This window comes from Eptesicus fuscus, chromosome 5, assembly GCF_027574615.1.
Source record: "Eptesicus fuscus isolate TK198812 chromosome 5, DD_ASM_mEF_20220401, whole genome shotgun sequence".
NCBI classification, from domain to species: domain Eukaryota; kingdom Metazoa; phylum Chordata; class Mammalia; order Chiroptera; family Vespertilionidae; genus Eptesicus; species Eptesicus fuscus.
This window is the reverse complement of record NC_072477.1, coordinates 87207411-87213805: the sequence shown is the minus strand read 5'-3', so window position 1 is coordinate 87213805 and position 6395 is coordinate 87207411.

Genomic DNA, 6395 nt, shown 5'->3' with positions numbered 1-6395 from the left:
TCTATAGATTCAATGCACTCCCCATTAAAATACCAACGGCATATTTCATAGACCTAGAACGAACTCTCCAAAAATTCACCTGGAATAAAAAAAGACCCTGAATAGCTGCAGCAATCCTGAGAAAGAAGAACAAGTAGGAGGGATCTCAATACCAGATATCAAGCTGTATTACAAAGCCACTGTTCTCAAAACTGCTTGGTATTGGCACAAGAACAGACATATAGACCAACAGAACAGAACAGAGAACCCAGAAATCGACCCAAGCCATTATGCTCAATTAATATTTGACAAAGGAGGCAACAGCATACAATGGAATAAAGATAGTCTTTTCAATAAATGGTGTTGGGAAAATTGGACAGATACATGCAAAAATATGAAACTAGACCACCAACTTACACCATACACAAAAATAAACTCAAAATGGATACAGGACTTAAACATAAGACAGGAAACCATAAAAATATTAGAGGAATTCACAGGCAGCAAAATCTCAGACATGTGCCAAAGCAATATCTTCACCGATACAGCTCCTAGGGCAATGGAAACTAAAGAGAAAATAAACAGATGGGACTACATCAAAATAAAAAGCTTTTGCCCAGCAAAAGAAACCATCAATAAAACAACAAGAATGCCCACTGTATGGGAGAACATACTTGCCAATGTTATCACTGATAAGGGTTTAATCTCCAACATTTACAGGGAACTCATACAACTTAACAAAAGGAAGATAAACAACCCAATAAAAAAAAAAATGGGTAACGGACCTGAATAGATATTTCAAAAGAGGACATAAGGAAGGCCAAGAGACATATGAAAACATGCTCAAAGTCACTAATCATCCAAGAGATGCAAATCAAAATGACAATGCGGTACCATCTCACACCTGTCAGAATGGCTATCATCAACAAGTCAACAAATGACAAGTGCTGGTGAGGATGCGGAGGAAAAGGAACCCTCTTGCACTGCTGATGGGAATGCAGACTGGTGCAGCCACTGTGGAGAACAGTTTGTAGTTTTGACCAAGTGATCCCACTTCTAGGAATATATCCCAAGAAACTAGAAACACCAATCAGAAAGGATATATGCACCCCTATGTTCATAGCAGCACAATTTACAATAGCTAAGATTTGGAAACAGCCTAAGTGCCCATCAGCAGATGAGTGGATTAAAAAACATGGTACATCTACACAATGGAATACTACATTGCAGTAAAAAAGAAGGAATTCTTACCATTTGCAACAGCATGGATAGAACTGGAGAGCATTATGCTAAGGAAATAAACCAGAGAAAGATAAATATCACATGACCTCACTCATTTGTGGAATATAATGAACAACATAAACTGATGAACAAAAACAGATCCAGAGACAGAGAAGCATCGATCAGACCGTCAAACCACAGAGGGAAGGTAGGGGACGTGGTGTAAGGGGGTAGATCAACCAAAGGACTTGTATGCAAGCATATAAGCCTAACCAATGGACACAGACACCAGGGGTGTGAGGGCATGAGTGTGTGTGTGGGGGGGTGGGAGGGTAATGGGGGATAAGGACACATATGTAATAACTTAATCAATAACGAAAAAAAATTAAATTAAAAAAACCCTGCAGAATTGAGACATCCTAGATGAGTTCTTAAGACAGTATTTGATAGGCAAGTGAAGCTTAAGGGGCTGGGTTATGCCTTAGGCACATACACAGCTAGTCTCAGCTCTGATCACTACTGTAAGTGATGTATTTCTACTACTGCCTGTGACCTTGCTTTGTTCTTACTAATTTTCAGTAAATTTGTGAGATAAATATATTCTTGTTATAAAACTGTGCTATTTCAACAGTTTATCATCCATCATGTCTCTCTATTCCATTCTTTCTTGGTGCTACTAGTTTTGAAATTATTTGTGTAAATGACCTTATTTCCTAAACATCATCAAGTTTATTATTACTAATCAGAGTTGTTTTTAGACTTACCTCCATCTCCATTCTTTTCCTGCTTTTTGTGGTGGTTTTGGCGTTTATTCCTTTTCTTCCTTCCTTCCTCTCCCTTGTGGATTCCCCCTTTAATTTGTTCATACTTGTGGTTGCTCAATGGCCTAGGCTTTGAGGATTAAAACACAGTTAAGATATTGACCCTGCCCCTAGATGATTAGTAAGCAAAGTGAGAAGAAAAACAGGACACAGCAATAGCTGTGCAGTTAAAGTACAGTATGCTCTGCTTCCCGCTAAGCATTTCCAGTGACAAACATTGTTGACAAACATTTCCAACTCAGGGCTGCACTCTGAACTCAATACTATACCGCCCTCCTCCTCACGGCTCTCCTGCCAGGTTTCCCATTTTAACAATGAGCACCAGCATCCATGAAGTGGACCATGGAGCCCTTGATTTCTCTCTTTGCCAATCAGTCACTAGATTTTGTCCATTTTGTCTCCTCATCACGACTCTCTCTGCTTCCACGTACCCTGTCATCATTCCTATTGTCTTTCCTGGACTGTTGCAATGGACTCCTGCTGGTTGTTCTGCATACCCCTTTTGTTTTCCTCCAATGCATTTTTTTCACAGAAGCCAAAGTCAGAATTTTAAAGTCTGGTCAAGACACTCCCTTAGTAATTCTCACTGCCCCCAGGATGGAGGCCCAATTCATTTTGGCCCTGGGTCTCTCTCGGGCCTTCTGCCGCAGGGCCTTCCCTCCCTCTTCACTGTAGCCCTGTGCAGCTGCATGGGGATCTTCAACAGAGCGGGAGAGTGACTCCATTGGTGCTATTCCCTCTTCCTCATTCACCCCTGTGCCCAGTTCTCATCTGCCTGCAACCTCTTCACAGGCAATATCCCTGACTCCAAGAAAGGATATGTACCCTAACTTTCCTGTGCTTCTGCATGTTAGTCCTTATAACCGGTACACATTATAATAATGGCCTATTTTGTTTCTCTACCGCTCCTCACCCCCAGCCTAAGCACAGCTATGCCTGGTGTAGCTCCATGTGCAATGTAGAATAATTTAACAAATGCAGCCTGTATGGTTTAATGGCTTAGAATTTAGGCTCCAGAATCAGAGGGCATGGGTTAGGTTTCCAACTTCACTGTTTATGGGCTGTAATCACCTTGGGAAAGTTACTTATTTGTTTTTAATCTCAGATTTCTCATATGTCGAATGAGGGTAATAATAACACCTACCTCATAGGATTTGTGGACGAGAAAAGGGACCACATATTAAACCTGACAAGCTCAGGGGAACCCTGCATGGAGGCCTTACACACTCAGAGACCGAAAATAACAACATAGGATGGTCTGAAAAGAAAATTTTCTAATTAAAAGCGACTCATGGAAGGAAGTCATGTCCTAGACTGGTATCTTTCTTGACAAAGGTCAATTTTTACCTGCTATTATCTTTCTGTGTCTACGGTAATATACCTTTGGAATGCCAGGCTAATTTTCTTTTTTCTAGACTCCTCAGGGCACAATCTCCCACCAGAGCAGGAGACCACAGAACCCCTCATTGTTATTATTATCATGTTAATTGTTGACTGTTAACTATCTTGTACCCACCAATGTAAAAGAAGTACATGTATATTCATTTTACTTTTTATCCAGTCCCAGAGATAAAAAAAAAAACAGAGGATGGGACCACCATCAACCCCAGGAGAAAAATGAGACCCCTCAAAATAGTCCTAACGCTATCCTGTCCCTTGCTTTCCTGTTTTGCTTTCTCCTGCCTCCCTGATCTATCACCAATGGATTTCATGTAACTCACTTATACCTCCTCCCTTGATTGTAATATCCTATATAATAAAAGGCTAATATGCAAATAGACTGAATGGTGGAACAACCGGTCGCTATGATGTGCACTGACCACCAGGGGGAGTGTGCGGAACATGCAGGCATTGGCTGCGGCGGGATGGTGGAGCAGGTGAGTGGGGGCGCCAGACCAAGGCGGGGCACCAGTTGCTGTCATCGGGGCGAGCCTCTGGTGGTTACTGAAAATTCTTTGCTCCCGTGTGCTGCAGTCCCACCTGGAGCTTGCCCCTGCTGCCTGCGCAGGCCCCAATTGCTCTGCACCATCAGCGGGTGCGAGCGGCGGCAGTGGGAGTGGGACTGCCAGCAGACAGGGGGCCACAGCGGGAGGGGCCGGGCTGGGGTGCAGAGGATGGGCCAAGACCCGCCCCAGTGCCTACCGCAGCCTTGTGGGCCCAGAGTTCCTTTCAAGGTGGATAAATTTGTGCATTGGGCCCCTAGTATAAAATAAGGTACAAAACTGCCATTCTCTGAAGTATTTTCTCAATTCATTGATATTTTGCTTCCCATTAATTGTCATCAGTTTGGCTTAAATAAACTAATAAAAATTCTCTACAGGTTTGAACATTTCTTATGTTGACAGGTTGCTGTGAGTTTTAATGGAATAATACAGGTGACTCTTGAACAACAGGACCAACTGTTCAGGTCCACTTCCATGCAGATTTTTTCCAATAAATATGTAGTTGGCCCAGGTTTCACCTCTGTGGATTCAATCACTGTTTTGGATCTGTGGCTGGGAATCCTTGGATGTGGAGGGCTGATTTGTTACATGTGGATTTTCAACCATGTGGGGCGTTGGCACCCCCAGCTCCCTCCCTGTTGTTCAAGAGTTAACTGAGTATGAAAATTAGTTAGCATCATCCCCAGGACACAACAAGCACATTTCCCATTTCCTTGCCAAAGAGTGGTAAGTACTGTAGCACCAGGTATGAGCTGAGAGGAAGGGCACGAGACTCAGCCTGGGTGGAGAGAGGCCGAGAAGGTATGTCAAAGCCTCTAAAACTTGTTTTTAGAAAAACTCAAGACTGACTGTCAGGCCTATCCCTGGGCTCACTCCAGTGTCCCTGCCCACTCACCTGAATTCCCCAGGCTTCTCCCCTCCCCACAGCCTGTGTTCCTCCAGGGCCAGAAAGGGATCTCAGTGGGCTCAGTGGGGGCCTCCTGTGATGACTTCCTCCAATGCCCAAGGGCATGCAGAACACAGGGAATTAAGGAGCTCAGGAGAGCAGTGACGGGGAAGGAAGCAGTAGGAGAGGCTCTCATTAGAGATAACATTTGACTTTGGTGTTTAAGAATGGGAAGGAGTTTGCCAGGCTGGAAATTGGAAAATGGTATGAGCAAGAGCACAAGGCCTTTCAAATCCATCCTATGTGGTTTATGTTCTGTTGTTTTGAAGTTTACGAAGTAGGAGAGGTGACATGGTCAGATTGGAGTTTCAGAGAACTAAGTCTGGGGGCAGTATGGAAATGGTCTGGAAGAGAATTGTCAGAGGCAGAGAGACCAATTAGGAAACTGTTCCCATAGCTGTGAGAGATAAGGGGCCTTATCTGAGACTGTGGGGCGGGAATAGATCTAAAGTAGTATGTCTGGGACCAATTAGGCATCAGTGGCGAGGGACAGGATAGAGTTAGGACTATTTTGAGGGGTCTCATTTTTCTCCTGGGGTTGATGGTGGTCCCATCCTCTGATAAAGGATTCAAAGAAGGAGTAACTAGTTTTGGAGGAGGTTGATGAATTTTGACAGGTGGCTGGGTGCCTGTGGAGCACCCAGGAGAGAAGTCTGTAGGCATGTAGGGACCTGCAGTTAGGAGAGAAGTCTGAGGCTGCTGGGGAGGGGCCCCGTTAAGAGCCCTACAGATAGAAAAGGAGAGCTCCAGCAGGACCCTAAACTTGTCCCTTGGACCCAAGCCTCCAAGTATCTCCATGCTTGGCTTTGCCTTATTCTAGTTGGTTACCTGCCCCGGGCCTGGAGTTTTGTCCTGGACATCTGCGTGGTAGCTGCTACCCTTCTCACCTTCTCAGTGATGGCTACTTGCTGCTTCTGTGGGTTTCAGAATGCTGCTTTAGAGAGGCCAGGTGACAGATGCTGGGACTTCCTATCGCTGGTGGTCGTTCTGAATTCTATTGCCTTTGTCTGTGGAGATCCTCTTGGAAGCTGTGGTCTGCCTGTGCAAAGAATCCCCCTGTGGGACATTTCACCCGGTGCCTACAAGCCAGTCTTCAGGGCTGACACTTGCCTTGCCCTGCCCGGAGATACCTGAAAATAATTTGACTTTAAATAAACAAATATGCAAACATGTCCAGAGCTCCCAGTCGTCAGGCAGGTTGGGGGTTTAGTGCCACCCTTTGAAGAAGAGAAGGTGGCCTTTGGAAGTGCAACTTTCCTGCTTTCAGAAGGCAGGCAGAGGTGGGACAGCTTGATAAATCAACCATGTTGGTGTTGCCCCCAAGTGGCACAAAGGAGATTGGATTCTAATTATGATGTCCTGTGGGGGCGGTGTTTTAAAAATGACAGCAGCCACGTACTGGATTTGTAATTTGGAGAACTCATATCTATAATTATTTTGGCTTTGGCAGAGTTAAAATACTGTTACCCCCACCAAAGCACATAT